The sequence below is a fragment of the Chrysochloris asiatica genome, unplaced genomic scaffold (assembly GCF_000296735.1).
Source record: "Chrysochloris asiatica unplaced genomic scaffold, ChrAsi1.0 scaffold00033, whole genome shotgun sequence".
In the NCBI taxonomy this organism is placed as follows: domain Eukaryota; kingdom Metazoa; phylum Chordata; class Mammalia; order Afrosoricida; family Chrysochloridae; genus Chrysochloris; species Chrysochloris asiatica.
In genome coordinates, this window is record NW_006408551.1 from 18,932,014 (window position 1) to 18,951,077 (window position 19,064).

At 40.0% G+C, this 19,064-nt stretch overlaps 1 pseudogene; it reads left to right on the forward strand.

Annotated features, from left to right (window-relative positions):
• The first annotated feature begins 6 nt into the window (after positions 1 to 6).
• Positions 7 to 1,504, forward strand: LOC102829149 (annotated as a pseudogene).
• The last annotated feature ends 17,560 nt before the right edge of the window (positions 1,505 to 19,064 follow it).

Sequence of the window (19,064 nt, forward strand, 5' to 3'; positions counted from 1 at the left end):
TCTAACACAATGTATGCACGGTTGGGGGAAATCGTCGGTTTGGATGCATCTATTGCCGTAAAGCTGGCAGTATACCAGGCTATAGGCCTCAAGGGGATCATCATGACAGGCAATGAGGAACAGAAGGCCAAATACATGCCCAAACTGGCACTGGGGGAACACATTGCAGCTTTCTGCCTTACCGAGCCTGCCAGTGAGAGTGTTGCTGCATCTATCTGGACCAGGGCCACTTTAAGTGATGACAAGAAGGGCTACATACTCAACGGCTCCAAGATCTGGATCACCAACGGAGGACTGGCTGATATTTTTACAGTGTTTGCAAAGACACAGATTGTTGATTCCAACAACTTGATGAAAGATAAAATGACAGCATTTATAGTAGAAAGAAACTTTGGTGGGATCACTAACGGGAAACCCGAGGATAAACTGGGCATTCGCGTCTCCAACACTTGTGAAGACCATTTTGAAAACACCAAGGTACCCGTTGAAAATGTCCTCGGAGAAGTAGGAGGCGGGTTTAAGGTGGCCATGAACATCCTCAACAGTGGGCGGTTCAGCATGGGCAGCACGGTAGCTGGAATGCTCAAGAAATTGATTGAAATGACTGCTGCATATGCCTGCACAAGGAAATAGTTCAACAAGAATCTCAGTGAATTTGGATTAATTCAGGAAAAGTTTGCCCTGATGGCTCAGAAGGCTTAGGTAATGGAAAGTATGGCCTACCTCACTTTAGGGCTGCTAGACCGGCCGGACTTTCCTGACTGTTCCCTCGAGAGTGCCGTAGTCAAGGTGTTCAGCTTAGAGGCTGCCTGGCAATGTGTGAGTGAGGCGCTGCAGATCCTCGGGGGCTTGGGCTACATGCGGGACTACCCTTATGAGCGCATGCTCCGTGACAGCCGTATCCTTCTCATCTTCGAGGGAATCAATGAGATTCTCCGGATGTACATCGCCCTGACAGGTCTGCAGCATGCTGGCTGCATCCTGACTGCAAGGATCAAGGAGTGTAAACAGGGAAACGTGAGCACGGTTATGGAGACAGTTGGCTGAAAGCTTCGAGACTCCTTGAGCCGTTCCGTGGACCTAGGACTGACTGGCAAGCTTGTCGTTGTACACCCCAGTCTTCAAGACAGCGCCAGCAAGCTAGAAGAGAATGTGTATTACTTTGGCCAGACTGTGGAGATGTTGCTGCTCCGCTTTGGCAAGACCATCGTGGAGGAGCAGATGGTCATGAAGCGGGTGGCTAACATCCTCATCAACCTGTATGCCATGACGGCTGTCCTGTCACGTGCCAGCCGTTCATTCGCATTAGATTCCGAAACCATAACCATGAGGTTCTGTTGGCCAACATCTTCTGTGTGGAAGCTTATTACCAGAACCTCTTCTCCCTGTCTCAACTGGATAAAAATTCTCCAGAAAATCTAGACCAACAGATTAAGAAGGTGGCCCAGCAAAGCCTAGAGAAGCAAGCCTACATTTGTGCTCACCTCTGGACAGGACATCCTGAGTGGAGGGCACTGCTCCCTGCTGCTGTTAGCTGGCTTTCCAGCCAGTTGCTACTGGACAACATTCACTGTGTTTCACAAGGTAGAGACCTTAGGGGTTTTGTATAAACAGAAGGGCTTTCTCCTTGCCTAAGAGAGCCTCTTCTAGGCTTTGCCTGGCAGCTTTGTGTCTTTAGGCATTGTATCTAACATGAAGCGAGCTTCTCAACAGGAGGATGAGAGAAAACGGGATTGTTGATTATGTTGAATTTTGAGGATGTTGTTAGTTTAGGTGATAGTGATAGCACAGCGGAAACAGGCTGATGTGGCTGTCTCCATGGCATGAAGCTGGGTAAGTCCTGTTTGAGACCTGGAGTCATTTTTAACCCACTCTATTTTTCTAAAAGACAACATAAAAGCTGTGTTCATGTTGTTCATTTAAACTAGGAATAACACCATTGAATAAAAACTATAAAATGTCAAAAAAAAAAAAAAAAAGAAAGAAAGAACAAAGCTATCTCTGTTAGAAGAAGTATAACCAGAGAGCTCCTTGGAAGCCAGGATGGCCAAACTTCATGTCTACTACTTAGGACATATTGTCAGGAGGGACCAGTCCCTGGAGAATGATATCATGTTTGGTAAAGTGGAGGGTCCGAGGAAAAGGGGAATATCCTCAACAAGATGGATTGGCACAATGGCTGCAGCAATGGGCTCAGGTATAGCAAAGATTGTAAAGTTGGTTCAGGACTGGGAAATGTTTCATTCTGTTGTGCATAGGGCTGCTATGAGTAGGCACTGACTTGATGGCACCTCACAGCAACAACAATGAAGACTTGTACTCCAATAAATTTGAAAATCTAAACGAAATGGATAAATTTTTAGAAAAACATGACTTACCTAAACTAACACATAGTAAAGTAGAAAACCTAAAAACAAATGCATTGCTTAGCTAGTTTTAAGAGCCCCAACCAAAAAAAAAAAAAAAAAATCCAGGCCCAGCTGTATTTACTGGTGAATTCTACCAAACATTCTGAGAAGAGCTGACACCAGTTTTACTCAAACTATTCCAGAACATAGAAAAGGATGGAAAACTCCCAAATATATTTTATGAAGCAAGCATAGTAAACCTCACACCAAAACCATGTAGCAATATCATGAATAAAGAATATTATAGACCAATGCCCCTCATGAACATAGACACAAAAATTCTCAACAAAATCCTGGCCAATAGAATTCAACAACATATCAAAAAAAATTGTAGATTATGACCAAGTGGGATTCATACCAGGGATGCAAGGATGGTTCAATATTAGAAAAACTATCAACATATCCCATCATATAAATAAAACAAAGGCAAAACACCATGAGATCATAGTGAATGATGCAGAAAAGACATTTGACAATATCCAACATCCATTCCTGATCAAAACACTCAGCAAAGTAGGAATCAAAGGGGAATTCCTCGGCATAATTAAAAGCATATATAAAAATTCAACAGCAAACATTACTCTCAACAGAGAGAAACTGAAAGCATTCATTTTTTTAATAGGAACCAGACAAGGATTCCCTTTATTACCACTCCTATTCAATATTGTGTTGGACGTCTTAGAGCAATATGGCAAAAAATAGAAATTAAAAGCATCCAAATTGACAAATAAGAAGCAAAATACTCTCTGTATGCAGATGACGTGATCCTATACTTAGACAATCTCAAAGACTCAGCCTGAAGATTATTGGAACTCATTGAAAGGTTTAGCAAAGTAGTAGGGTACAAGATTAGTATATAAAAATCAGTTGAATTTCTCTATATTAATAAAGATAACTTTGAAAAAGAAATAAGGAAAACAATACCATTTACAATAGCCACCCCAAAGATGAAATACTTAGGAATACATCTAGCCAGCGAAACAAATGCCCTAAATAAAGAACACTACGAAAGGAGTTCTGATAGCGGGCTGCTAACCTCAAGGTCAGCAGTTTGAAACTACCAGCCATTCTGCGGTAGAAAGATGAGGATTTGTGCTTCAGTAAAGATTCACAGCCAGCCTCAGAGATCCTATACAGGGTCACTATAAGTCAGAAACAACTCCACGGCATGTAACCACCACCAGAAAGCTCTACTACAAGAAACCAAAAGAGAATTCTAGGAATGGAGGAATATATCTTGCTCAATGGATAGGAGGACAACATTGTGAAAATGTCAACACTACCCCAAACAATCTATGTTGTTGTTGTTGTTGTTGTTACATTTCATCGAGTTAATTCTGACCCAATAGCACTTAAAAGATTAGCTCCACCCAAGGCTCTCTAACCCCACTTGTCTATAAGTTTGTCATATCGTGGTGGTTTGTGTGTTGCTGTGATGCTGGAAGCACTGCCACTTGTATTTCAAATACCATCACTCAGTAGAGCTTCCAGAATAAGAATCGTGGTGTGGCGCTGTGGGTTAATGCACCAGACTGCAAAGCCGTTTGAACTGCAAGGTCGGCAATTCAAGCTCACCAGCTGCTCCTCGGAAACCCTATACTGGGTCGTTATGAGTCGGAACCAATTTGACAGCACTTCAAAACAACAAAAATAGGGCAAAAGACTAGCCTGTCTATCTGAGGGATTAGCCCTTGAAAACCTTATGAATACCAAGGAAACATTGCCTGACATAGTACTGGAAGATGAGCCCCTCAGGTTGGAAGGCACTCAAAATACAACTGGGGAAGAGTTGTCTCTTCAAGGTTGCATCAGCCTTAAAGATGTGCAAAGAGCAAAACTTTCTGGACTTTCATTTACTGATGGGGGCAAGACTCAAAATAATAAGTATCTGCAAACAGACATTGATAGTAAGAACATGGGATGTATGAAGTTTGAATATAGGAAAATAGGAAGTCATCAAAAATGAAATTAAATGCTTGGAAATTGATATCCTAGGCATTGGTAGTGCTAGTGGTTATGTGTCATAGAGTCGGTTTCAGCCCTTTAGGTTTATAAGACTGTAAATAGTTGCAGAAGCAGAAAGACTCATCCTTCTCCCACATCCTAGGTAATAGTGAGCTGAAATGGAATGGTATAGGCCATTTTGAATCAAACAATCATGTGGTTTACTATGTGGGAATGACAAATTGAAGAGGAATGGTGCTTAATTCATCATCAAAAAGAACATTTCAAGATCTGACTAAAAGTACAATGCTGTCTGTGATAGGATAATAATATCCATATGCCTACAAGGAAAACAGGTAAATATCACTATTATTCAAATTTATGTCAATTATCAGGAAATTGACATATCCAACCAATTTCTTCTGTCTAAAATTGATGGCTCAGCCAGGTGGCATCATTGATGGACTCAGGTGTGGCAGCGGTAGTGAGGTTGGCCCAGGATCGGACATTGTTTCGTTCTGCTGTGCATGGGGTCGCTATGAGTCGGTTCCGACTCGATGGCACCTGACAACAACAACAACAAAATTGATCAAACATGCAATCAAAATGAATTGATAATTGCTGCTAATTGGAACTCAAAAGTTGGAAACACAGTAGTTGGAAAATGTGGCCTTGATGATAGAAATTATGCTGGAGAATGCATGATAGAATATTGTTAGTCCAATGAGTGACTTGCTCATTACAAATGCCTTTTATCTATAACATAAATGGTGTCTAAAACACATGGATCTCACCAAATGAAACACACAGGAATCAAATCTACTACTATAGTTGGAGTAAAGCATGGAGAGGCTCAATATCATCAGCCAAAACAAGGCCAGGGATTAACTATCAAACAAAGTATCAACTGCTCATATGCAAGTCAGGCTAAAGCTGAAAAACATTTAAATCAGTTCATCAGCACCAAAATATGACCTTGAATATGCCCCGTCTGACTATAAAGAACATCTCAAGAAATGAAGATGCATTATACATTAATGACCACAGTCCAGAGAATTATGGGATGACATCCAGAACATCCTACATGAAGAAAACCAAAGGTCTTTGAAAAGACAGGATAGAAAGAAAAGACAAAAACAAATGTCAGAAAAGGCTCTGAAACTTGCTCTCCAGCATAGAGATGTTTTCAAAAGCAAGAAATGAGGAAGTAAAAGAGCTGAACAGAAAATTTCAAAGGGCAATTCAAGAAGACAAAGTAAAATATTATAATAAAATGTGCAAAGACCTGAAGTTAGAAAATCAAAAAGGAAGAACCTGTTCAGTATTTCTCAAGTTGAAAGAATCAAAACCAAAAACAAAAGCAAAAATTCAAGCCTCAACTGTTGTTGTTGTTATGTGTCGTGGAGTCGGTTCCGACTCATAGTGACCCTGTACAGGGTTTCCAAGGCTGTAAATCTTTACGGGAGCAGAAAGCCTCATCTTTCTCCCACAGAACTGCTGGTAGTTTCGAACTGCTGACCTTGCGGCTCACAGCCCGATTCGTAACCACTACGCTACCAGAGCTCCTGCTAGCAGTGTAAAAAAATTCTAAGGCCAAAGTATTGAAGGATACATCAAAAGAAGATAGAAGGAATACAATGTCCTACTACCAAAAAGAATTGGTCAATGTATCATCTTCTCAAGAGATATCATGTGATTACAAACTGATAGTATTGAAGGAAGAAGTCCAAGCTTTACTGAAGACATTAGGGAAAAACAAGGCTCCAGGAATTGATAGAGTATCAATTGAAATGTTTCAACAAACTGATGCTGTGCTAAGAAATTTGGAAGATAACAACTTGGCAAACAGGTAGAAAGAAGTCCACATTTGTATCAATTCCAAAGAAAGGTTACTAAACAGAATGCTGAAATCTTTGAATGATATTATCACACACAAATAAAATTTTGCTGAAGATAATTTTTAAATGGCTGCAGCAGTGCATTGGCAAGGAACTGCCAGAAATTCAAGCCGGATAAAAAAGAGAATACTGACCTAGGGATATCATTGCTGACATCGGATGTATCTTGGCTGAAAGCAGAGAATAATAGAAAGATGTTTCCTTTTGATTGTTTGATTGACCATGCAAAGGCACTCAACTATATGGATCATAACAAAATATAGATAGCAAAGAACGGCAATTCCAGAACACTCAGTTGTTCAACCAGTACAAGAGGTTTCTGTTTGGTTTAAAATCAGAAAATGTGTGTGTCGGAGTTGTTTCCTTTCACCATACTAATTTGACCTGTATGTTGAGTACATAACCTGAAAATCTGGGCTATATAAAGAAGTACACAGCATCGGGATTGAAGGAAGTCTCATTAATAACCTGCAATATGCAGATGACACAACTTGCCTTGTTGAAAGCTAAGAGGACTTGAAGTACTTGTTGATGACGATTAAAGGCTACAGCCTTCAGTATGGATTACAAATCAATTTAAAGAAAACAAAATTCTCACAATTAGACCAGTAAACAACATTGTGATAAAGGAAGAGAAGATTGAAGTCATCAAGGATTTCATTTTACTTGGATCTTCAATCAATGCTCATGGAAGCAGCAGTAAAACCTGCTGCAAAAGACCGCTGTAAACTGTAAACTGTTAAAGAACAAATATGTCGCTTTAAGGACTAAAGTGAGCCTGACCCAAGTCATGGTATTTTCGATTGTTCCGTATGTATGATAATTGTTGGTAACTGGAATGCAAAGGTGGAAAACAAAGAGGAAGGATCAATAGTTGGAAAATATAGCCTTGTTGATATAAAGGATGCTGGAGATTGCATTACAGAATATTGCAAGACCTATAACTTACGTTGCAAATACCTTTTTTAAATAACATGAAAGATGACTATACATATGAACCTCACCAGATGGCATACACAGAAATCAAATGGACTACATCTATGAGAAGAGATGAGGAAAAGCTCCATATCAACAGCCAAAACAAGGCCAGGGCAGACTGTGGAACAAACCCTCGGTAGTTCATATGCAAATTTAGGCTGAAGCTGAAGAAAATAAAACAAATCTGCGAGAGCCAAAATATGACCTTGAACATATCCCACCAGATTTAAGAGATCATTTCAAGGACAGATTTAATGCTTTATATATTAATGACCGAAAATTAGAAGAGTTGGGGATGACATCAAGAACATTATACATCAAGAACATTGTCATTAAGAAGACAAGAAAGAAGGAAAAGACCAAAATGGATGTCCAAAGAGACTCTGAAACTTGCTCTCCAGCATAGAGATACTAATGACAATGGAAGAAATGAGGAGGTAAAAGAATTGAACAGAAAATTTCAAAGGGCAGACTGAGAAGACAAAGTCAAGTATTATGATGAAATGTACAAAGACCTTGTGTTAGAAAAACAAAAGGGCAAAGAACACATTCAACATTTCTCAAACTGAAAGAACTGAAGAAAAAAAATTCAAGTTTTGACCTGAAATATTAAAGGATTGTATGGTGTGTGGTGTTGTAGGATAAGCCCTGGTGTGGTGCTGCAGGATAATGTGCTGGACCGCAAAGTCAGTTTGAGGCACTAGGTTGACAGTTCAAGCCCTCCAGGTGCTCCTCGGAAATCTATACAGGGTTGTCGGAACCGACTTGATGGCACTCAACAACAACAAAGGGCAAAATACTGAATGATGCAGAGAGCATCAAAAGAAAATGGAAGGAATACAGAGTCATTGTTACAAAAAGAAATGGTTGATGTTCAACCATTTCAAGAGGCAGCATATGATCAAGGGCCAATAGTACTACTGAAGGAAAAAGACCAAGTGCACAGACAGCATTGGCAATGAGCAAGGCTCCAGGAATTGATAGAATACAAACTGAAATCTTTCACCAAACTGAGGCAGTACCGGAGCATTCATTCATCTATGCCAAGAAATTAGGAAGACAGCTACCTGGCCAACTTTTTGGAAGAGATCCATATTTGTGCCCATTCCAAAGAGACGTGACTCTACAGAATGCAAAAATCACTGGGTAATATCATTAATATCACATGCAAGTAAAATGTTGCTAAAGATAAATAAAAAATAGTTGCAATAGTGCCAGAGGAGTGGTGGAGAAGAATTGATGAATTTGAATAATGGTGTTGGTGAAGAATATTGAAAGTACTGTGGGCTGCCAGAAGAACAAACAAATATGTCTTGGACGAAGTGTGGCCAGAATTCTCCTTAGAACTGATGATAGGGAGACTTGTCTCATTTTCTGTGGACATGTTATCAGGAGGGACCAGATCCTGGAAAAGACATCATTCTTGGGAAAGTGGAAGGTCATCAAAGAAGAGGTAGACCCCAGATGTGATGGATTGACATAGTGGTAACAGCAATTGTCTCAAACATAGCAGCAATGTCAGGATGGGGCTGGGCCAGGCTGTGTTAACTTTTGTTCTGATTAAGACTGATATGAGTCCAAACTGAGTTTAGAGCATCTAAGGACAATTCTTTTGGATTGTTGGAAGAAGTGCAGTCAGAGTACTCCTTGGAGGCCAAGATGGCCAAACTTCATCTCTCATACTTCGGACATATTGTCAGGAGGGACCAGTTGTTGGAGAAGGATATCATGTTTGGTAAGGTGGAGGGTCAGAGTAAAAGAGGAAGACCCCCAGCAAGAAGATGGATTGGCAAAGTGGCAGCATCAGTGGGCTCAAGAGTGGAAACAGTAGTGAGGTTGGCCTAGGATCAAGCAGTATTTCGTTCTGCTGTGCATAAGGTTGCTATGAGTCAGTACTGACTTGATGGCACATAACAACAACAACAACAAGTACAACAAAGCTCTTTATATAATCATTGGTGGCACAGTAGTTACGTGCTCAACTGCTAACTGAAAGGTCAGAAATTCAAACCTACCAGTCACTTCCTGAGAGAAAGATGTGGCAGTCTGCTCCAGTAAAGCATTAGTAACCTCATGGAGAGATTTTACCCTGTCCTAGAGAAGTAGAATCAACTGGAGAGCAATGAAATTGAGTTTAAATAAATCTTTAAAGCCAGTTTCTTTAAAAATTTGGCAAATATTAGACTATTGTACAGTTAAAATAGTCTGTGACCAACTCATTTTATCCAGATCAATAGCAAGCATTGGCTTAACTTTTAGAAATTTGATAATTGTCTTCAAATAAGTTGTTCTGGACCATGCCATATTTCTGTACCTTCAAGCCATTGACTAGATCACAGGATTCCACCTCTTCCTTCTGCTGAGCCATGCACTGAATATAATTTAATTTAGATATAATTTTGAAATTGTAGTTACAGAAAGTATATGTATGGTGTGGCGATGTAGAATCAGCAGCACATTACAAACCACAAAGTCAGCTGTTCAAACTCACCAGCCACTCCTCGGAAACCCTATACAGGGTAGCCATGGGTCAGAACGGACTCAGTGGCATGTAACAACAACACGAGTCTGAACTAACTTGATGGTGCTTAGCAACAACAATGTTAAATAGAATAAAATATATAATTCATGTGGGAAATATAAAAAATGAGCAAAATACTAGAAATAGTGTATTTGTTGTTATTCTTACATGCCATTGAGTTGACTCTATAGGACAGATTAGAACTACCCCATAGATTATCATCTTTATGGAGTAGTTCACCAGGTACTAATTACTAAAGTGAGTTGGAACCACCATTCTTTCAGTTAGAAGCAGAGAGATGAACTATTGGGCCACCTGGGCTCTTAGAAATATACATGTTCTGTATTGTAAATATGGCGTCTTTGTGTGGTGTTGTAGGATAAGCACTGAACTGCTAACCACAGGTTGGCAGCTTAAACCCACCAAGAGGGTCACTATGGAAACCAAGAGGATCACTATGAGGCAGAACCCATTCAATGGCACAAAACAATATTATAAATGCTATAAACAAAAAATATGAAGAAAAATAACAACTCATCATCAATTTTGCATATTTGGGCCCAGCTTTTACTTCCACAGACAATCCTCAGGTTATTAATGAGGATCGTTCCTAAATGTTTCTTTAAACTGGAACGGATGCATACAGTTCTTATTTAGCCTGGGTTTCAGAGTCCTAGAGGTGCGGTTGGCTGTGTGTTGGGCTGCTAACTGAGAGGCCTGCTAGTTGGAATCCACCAGCTGCTCCACAGGAGAAAGAAGCTGCAGTCTGTACATCTTTAAAGATTCATAGCCTCAGAAACCCTGAGCTCTGTGTCCTCTGGGGTCACAATGAGTTGAAATGGGTATGATTTAAGAGCTGCCTGAACAGCAAGCAAAGGTGATTGTGATGAAGAATTTGTTGCAAGTAGAGGTTGGTTCCATCAGTTGAAAGTGAGGGCAAATTTACATAACATTACAGGGCAAATCTGAGTTGTCTATAAATCCGAAGTTCATAACCTGAGGACTTACTATGTAGCATATTTGTACTTGATTGAGACCTTGTGAGACCCTTTTCATCCTGCTATCTAACTAAATATTTTATTGCAAATATTTCCTCATATCATCAATTTTTTCCATCAAATATTTGAAGTTGTATACCATTTCTTAATATGAATTTTAAATGTTTTATTTATTTAATCATCCTTTTATTAAAAGGCATATATTTCTTTGCCTTTTAGAAATAATGCAGTGATTTTTTTTTTCATCATTTTATAAGCAATTTTACCCAGAAGTGAAGGTACAGATCCTTAGGATGTGATCCTTTTTTTTTCAAGATTTCTAATCTATTCTGATTGGAGTTCTGGTGTGGTGCTATGGTTTAATGTTCCAGACTGCAAAGCCATTTGAACTGCAAGGTCGGCAGTTCAAGCTCACAAGCTACTCCTCGGAAATCCTATCCAGGGTCGCTATGGGTCTGAATTGACTCAATGGCACTTAAGAACAACAGCAATCTATTCTGATTAGTTTCCCACTGAAAATATAAACATCATGTGAACTTCCCTTCCACTTCCAAGAAGCATGAGAATTTATCTCACCGAATTCCTATATTGTCACCAAAAATTCTAATATTTTCTCTTCTCTTTCTCCTTGAAATAATTATCTCTTCATTGTTTAAATTTACATTTATTTGGTTACCATTACAGCTAAATATTTTTACCAGAATTCATTAGCCAGTCAGTCTTCTTATGTAAAATGCTTTCTCTAGTCTACTTTTGAAATTGTTGTTGTTGTTGTTAAGTGCCATCAACCCATAGCGACCCTGTACAGGGTTTCCGAGGGTGTAAATCTTTACGGGAGTAGAAAGCCTCATCTTTCTCCTGCGGAGCGGCTGGTAGTTTCGAACCGCTGACCTTAAGGTTCGCAGCCCGATTCGTAACCACTACGCTAGAAATAGTCTTTCTAATTTTCCTTTGGCTTGTACCAAAACATTTTAGAACCAGCTCCAATGCATTTAGTCCAGGAATTGGAACATATCATGCACAGGCCATGTTGTTGTTAAGTGCGGTCGAGTCGGTTCCGACCCATAGAGACCCTGTATAGGGTTTCGGAGGAGCAGCTGGTGAGCTTGAACCACCGACCTTGCAGTTCAAACATCTTTGCAGTCTGGCGCATTAACCCACAGTGCCACACCAGCACAGACCATATAAGACCAGAGAAATCATTTGGTCTGGCCCTGCCAAGGCAACCGCAGTTCCAGCCTCTACATTGTTGTTGTTAGTCGGTTCCGACTCATAGTGACCCTGTACAGGGTTTCCGAGGCTGTAAATCTTTATGGGAGCAGAAAGCCTCATCTTTCTCCCTCGGAGCAGCTGGTAGTTTGAAACTGCTGACACTGAGATTAGCAGCCCGATTCATAACAACTATGCTACTAGGGGTGAGTTAATTAAGTGTTTGACCAAACATAACAGGTTAATGTTTAAACCTTGGTAGTGTAGTGGTTTACTGTTAGGCTGCTAGCCCTAAGGTCAGCTGTTTGAATCCACCAGCAGCTCTGTGGGAGAAAGATGAGGCGTTCAATTCTCTTAAAGATTTACAGCCTCAGAAATCCTATCCAAGATCGGTATGAGTCAGAACACCACCACTAATTTTTATTTTATATGGTCCACAAATTATGTTATAAATTTTCACAGAAAAAAAGCTTTCCACTCCTGATTTAGTCAAAGAAGTTATACCATCTCTTTTGATACAGTGGAAACTGACAAAAATTCAGAAGTGATGATTTCTTTAATTTTGGTGTTGTTCTTGAAGTCCACACTATATATTTGATTAAAAGATACAGTAGCATTTTGCAGAACACTTTGGCAATTTAACTACAAAGTCTTGTACAGCATCCTGAATCTTATGTCTCTTGTTATGAGAACTGTTACCACTACTCATTTTTAAATAATATTTTAAACTCAGAATTACACTTTTCCTTTGTTAATCTTAAAACATTGTCCTAAAAAATCAACTTGGCTGTGAATTTTGGAAAAATCCTAGCCACAGGTCATAATGTGTCTCTGTGCCAAGATAATTTGGCTGAGAAATACTGGATAAAATTCAGACACATAGGATAAGATTTTTCCTTTGGCACATTATTGGCTCCATAAAAAATAATGTTCAAAAGATATGAAAGAGGAAATTGTTGATGAAGAACATCATTTCCTTGTTTACTAGAACAGAGCTTGTTCTCCAAGTCAGACTGAGTCCAAATGTAAACCAAATCATGCTACTCTTTTTCCCAGGCTCTCCATTGGATTCCTTCGAGAAGTAAGCCACCATACGAATCCCCTGTCTTTCCTCTCTGCCCTTTCCTGCACTATACTCTCAAGAAATGCTCTTCTTCAAGAACTCTGGCCTCCCGGCTGTTCCTAGAATAAACTAAGCAAATCCTCACATCCTGCAGTGAAGCAATTTACTTATTATGGTCATTCTAGCCATAGTCTTTGTGACTCCCACACAATGATTGGGTGGTTGTTGTTGTTAAGTGCCCTGAAGTCCGGTTCCGACTCATAGATTCCTGTATAGAGTTTCTGAGGAGTGGCTGGTGAACTTGAACCACTGATGTTGCAGTTCAAACCGACCTTGCAGTCCAGCACATAACCCACAGTGCTACAGCAGGACTCCACGATGATTGGGTGGGATCATGCAAATAAGGTATTGCTGTTGTTGTTAAGTGCCGTCAAGTTGGTTCCAACCCATAGCAACCCTGTATAGGGTTTCCAAGGAGATGCTGGTGAGCTTGAACCTCTAACCTTGCAGCTCAAATGGCTTTGCAGTCTAGTGCATTAACCCACATATAGGGAACCTGTAACAGTTGGTTATGTGTCATGCTGGGCCATGGTTCCCAGTATTGTGTAACTGTCCTCCATGTTGTAATCTGTTGTAATCATCCTCTATTTTGTTGCAAATCCCAGCCTCTGTGGAGTCCTGATGTGGCTTTATAGGATAAGCACTGGACTGCTAACCACAAGGTTGGTGATTCACATCCACCAGCTAGCTTCTCCTCAGAAACCCTATGTTATTGTTGTTAAGTCGATTCTGACTCATAGCCACCCTATATAGGACTTCCAAGGAGTGGCTGGTGAGTTTGAACCTCCATTCTTGTGGTTCAAACTGGCCTTATGATTTAGTGTTTATCCTACAGTGCCACACCAGGACTCACAGAAATTTTCTGTTCAGCTCTTTTCCTCATTTCTTCTAGCTAGTTGCTTTAGCTTCTCTAGGCTCAAGAGCTAGTTTCAGAATCTCTTCTGACATCCACTTTGATCTTTTCTTTTTTTCCTATATTTTTAATGAACTTTTGCTTTCTTCATGAATGATGATGTTCTTAATGTCACTTCATAATTCTTCTGGTTTTCAGTCATTAGTGCCAAGTGCATCAAATCTATTCTTGAGATGGTCTATCAATTTAAGTGGTATACGCTCAAGGTCATATTTTGGTTCTAGTGGATTGTTATAATTTTCTTCAGCTTTTGCCTTAGTTTGCATATGAGCAATTGATGCTCAGCTCCACAGTCAGTTTCTGGCCTTGTTTTGGCAGATATTACTGTGGTGCTGTGGGTTAATGTGCCAGACTGCAAAGCTGTTTGAACTGCAACGTCAGCGGTTCAAGCTCACCAGCTGCTCCTTGGAAACCCTATACAGGGTCTCTATGGGTCAGAGTAGACTTGATGGCACTTCACAACAACAACAACTGAACTTCTCTGTTGTCTCTTTCCAGTTTGATTCTTGTGTATTCCATCAGGTGAGTTCTATGTGTATAGTCGCTTCTTACGTTATTTAAAAACCATGTTTGCAATGAATAAGTCATTGGTCTTGCAAAAGTCTACCATGTGATCTCCATCATCCTTTCTAGCACCAAGGTCATGTTTTCTAACACTGGATCCTTCCTCTTTGTTTCCAACTTCCAAATTCTAATAACCAGTAATTATCAATGCATCTATTTGCATCTTTGTTCTATTTCAGACTGAAGACCTTGATAGACCTCTAAAATTTCATCATCACTGGTTTTAGTGGTTGATGCATAATTTTAAGTAATAGTGGTATTTCTTGTTGTTGTTGTTGTTGTAAAGTGCCCTAGAGTTGGTTCTGACTCATAGTGACCCTGTATAGGGTTTCTGAGGCTATAAATCTTTGTGGAAGCAGAAAGCCTCATCTTTCTCCCATGGAGTGAACATTGGGCGCAAACCACCGACCATGTGGTTCACAGTCCACTGCTTACCTCTAGAGCCACAGTACTCCCCGGTCTTCCTTGTAGGTGTATAGATATTATCCTACCATGGAGAGCATTGTACTTCAAGATAGATTTTGAAATTTTCTTTTTGACAATGAATGTTATACCATTCAACTTCAATTTGTCATTCCTGGCATAGTTAACCAAATGAATGTCGGATTCAAAATGGCCAATGCCAGTCCATTTCAGCTCACTAATTCCTAAGAGCTCTGGTAGTGTAGTGGTTATGAATCAGACTGCTGACCTCAAGATCGGCAGTTTGAAACTATCAGCTATTCCGCAGGAGAAAGATGAGGCTTTCTGCTCCCGTAAAGATTTGCAACCTTGGAAACCCTGTACAGGGTCGCTATGGGTCAGAACCGACTCCACGGTACATAACAACAACAACAATGCCTAGGATATCAATCTTTATGCACTCCAATTTACTTCTGATGAGTTCCAATTCTCCTAGATTCATACTTCATACATTCGTGCTAATTTAGAAGATAAAAATATTAAAATGAAACAAGAGGGGATAACATTAAAATTTCTGTTACCTATTGTTATAGCTAAGTTAGAAAAAGAAGTGATCACTGCTCACTGTAGATGCCACAAAAGAAGTTTCATTAAAATGGTAATGTTATCAGTTATCCAGTGTGACTACTAATTCTGGAGTTCGTATGAACCTACTTAGGGAATTTTTTGTACTGGTGTTTCAGCACTATTAGACAATGTAAAACTGGGTAGATACTAATACCTAATAATACTTAATATTTACAAAGCACTCGTTTTACATGGGGCCTATTCTAAGAGATTTAAATATATCAACTCAAAGTAATTCTGTGAGATTGTTGTTGTTATGTGCCGTGGAGTCAGTTCTGACTCATAGCAACCCTGTACAGGATTTCCAAGTCTGTAAATCTTTACTGGAGCAGAAAGCCTCATCTTTCTCCTGCAGAACAACTGGTAGTTTCGAACTGCTGACCTTTCAGTTCACAGCCCGATTCATAACCACTACACTACTAGAGCTCCTTAATTCTGTGAGATAGAGACTATTATTATCTCCACTTAACAGGTGAGGAAACTAAGGCATAAATTGCCTTGGGCCTCAAATTGTTTTTGTTTGAATGCCTAGCCTCCTAGTCTGGCTCCAGAGATCATACCCTTAAATCATTGCAATAAAAAGAGATACAAAAGCAGAACTCACTTCAGTAACTAAGTTATTTATAAAGACATATTCAGAGACAGTAAGAAATTTCTGCACTGACTACAAGATAAACTATCTCTTGCAGAATCAAAAGCACTGATGTGAATTTGACAATCTTTGATAGATCCAATAAAAAATGCAAAATCCAAGCAACATCAACTATTCTAAAATAGCTTTTAAGGTCCTTACAATCCTGGCCTCTCTGATATGAAATCTCAAATGTTGCTAGTGTGGCGCTTCAGAGAGCAGATATAAGGGCAGAATAGGATAACCTGCCCCAGGGATTTCTTTGTTCAGACCAGTATGAAGACTCTAAGGACCCCACTAGCCACAGGGAACAGTGTAGGGTGAGGTAGCTCACCCACACTTCAGCTATACTGACAGAAGCATGTGACAAGAACGTCAGAATGGCTGTCTTTCTAGGCAGGAAACACCAGGAGCTCATAAAGAACATAGCTTTGCCTCATTGAAAACTCTAGTCACATGCTTCAAACAGGCTTTCAGAATACGTATTAAATTGTTTCTGCTTGACTCATTTGTGAAACAACAACCAAGTCCAAGACATGGTAAGTTGTAAACATATTCCTTTTCCTTCCCCATAAACTTTTGAAATAATTTTTTCCTTAATGTCCAATATAAACACATTACAATTAATTCTGGTAAAACAAAACTTCCAATACCTCTTGGTTTTATCCTTAAACATCATTTACCAATATAGTTTCTTGATTTTTTTCCCCCTAGATGTACTGTTCTAATTTTCCCTTAAGAGCAAAGGAAAAGCATTTTGCTCATGGTGAGTGTTCATTAAATGCATGTTAAATTGAACAAACATAGTATCAGACTGCTCTTTCTAAAATGTAAATTTGACCGTGTTACTTCTCTATAGAAATGTTTCCTTGGTTCCCTAGCGCTCTCAGGATAAAGTCTAAGCTGTGCAGTGTAGAGCTCAGGATAAGCTGGAGCCTGGTCACACCAGACCTCTGACTGCCCCAGCTCCTGCAGATGGAATGCCCACTGCGCACTCGCCCCACCCTTTTCTGACCACTCCCTACTTGGCCTTCAGCTCTCAGGATGGGACTCTCAGTCTTTCATGACCACCCCTACCAAGACTGGGTCAGGTGCTTTCCTACTGGCCATTGGGCTATTCATTTATTGAGAACAGACGTTATGTTTTCTCGCATCTCTTCGGTATTTAACATGCCTAAAACTGATTAATGCTTTCTTAATCAATGGATAAACAATATGACCTATATTATCCCAAAGATGTTGTAATTTTAAATTAGGTCACATATTTCTTCCCCATACCCAGTCATTTACCACCCACTGCACAGTCTCCATCTGTATTTTTCTTTTTTAAAATGTTTTTCATTCATTCCACGATGATGTTGGAGTGTCTGCTATGTGCCACACACTGTTCTAGCCCTTCAGACAGACAAATAAACAACACAAAGTTCTCTTCCCTGTTGCAATGTATATTCGAACAAGGGGATACACAGCAAACATAATCAATGAATAAAGTTGTGGAGCTGTGGGTTAATGCGCTGGACTGCAAGTTCAGTTTGAAGCACAAGTCCGGCGATTGAAACTCACCAGCCACTCCTTGAAAACCCTATACAAGGTCGCTATGAGTGGGAACCAACTCGATGGCACTTAACAACAACAACAACAATATTAAGCGATCGTTGTTATGTGGGGGAAAGTCAGTAAAAATGCTGCAATTTTAAATGAGGGAATCAGATAAGCCCCTGAGTGGTTGACTTTTGAGCAACAGTTTGAAGGAGTGAATCAGTTCTTCCTATGAATTTCTAGGGGAAGAAAAGGCAAGGCAGAGAGAATAGTTAATGCACGTAACAGATGGGAATTGTAAAAGTGGCATGGCAGAGGTATCTGACTTCCTTCTTCTACCTTCATGATGGGGAGAATCACCATCAGCTGTGTTAGCCCAAAGTTGGTTTTTACAAGAAATCAGAAATATCTCCTCTTTCCAATCTTTTTCCCAATTCTGACACCAACCATCTCTTCCATGGCATTCGCTACTTCTCTGCTGGGTTCTATGGTTCATGACAATGGCCACACAGAACTCACAAACATACTGATAATCAGGGGAGTTCTTAGTAAAGTAACAGTATACAACTCATGATCAGATCAACTTAGAAGAAATAGGAACAACTCAGAATACAATTCTTTATCAGGACAGCTTCTTCTTGTCCTCTGCAGCTGTGTCCTGCTTGGGGCTTTCTGCCACTAGGAGTTACTCAGGGCCTTCTTGGGAAAGTGTTATTACCAATAGCTCAGTGGATCAGTAAACCCCACTGTAACTGTCTCACATCAGTCTCCTGGTCCCTGCATTTTGCACCACTATTGCTGTCGCTACTGCTGTGTCCCACCTCTCGTCTGTCAGTTTGTCATACTATGGCATCTTGTGGGTTGCTGTGACTCTGGATTTTATATCAGCAGGGTCACCCTTGATGGACAGGTTTCAGCTGATCTTCCAGCCTAAGACAGACTAGGAACAAGGAGAGATAGACTATTTCCAAATATTTAATCACTGAACACTTTATGAATACCTGTGGAACGATATCAGATAACACCAGAATATTGAATACTGAGATGTAATAAAGAGCACCAGACGCCTGTCAGATACAGTGCTGGAAGATGTGTCCCTCAGATTGGAAGGCGCTCGAAATACAACTGGGGAAGAGCTGCCTCCTTAAAGTATACCTGATGATACAAATGGAGTAAAGCAGCTGTCAGGACTTTCATTAGCTGATGGGGCACAACTCAAAATGAGGGGAAACAACTGTAACTATCCATTAACAATCAGAATATGGAGTATGTGAAGTATGAATCTAGGAAAATTGGAAGTTGTCAAAAA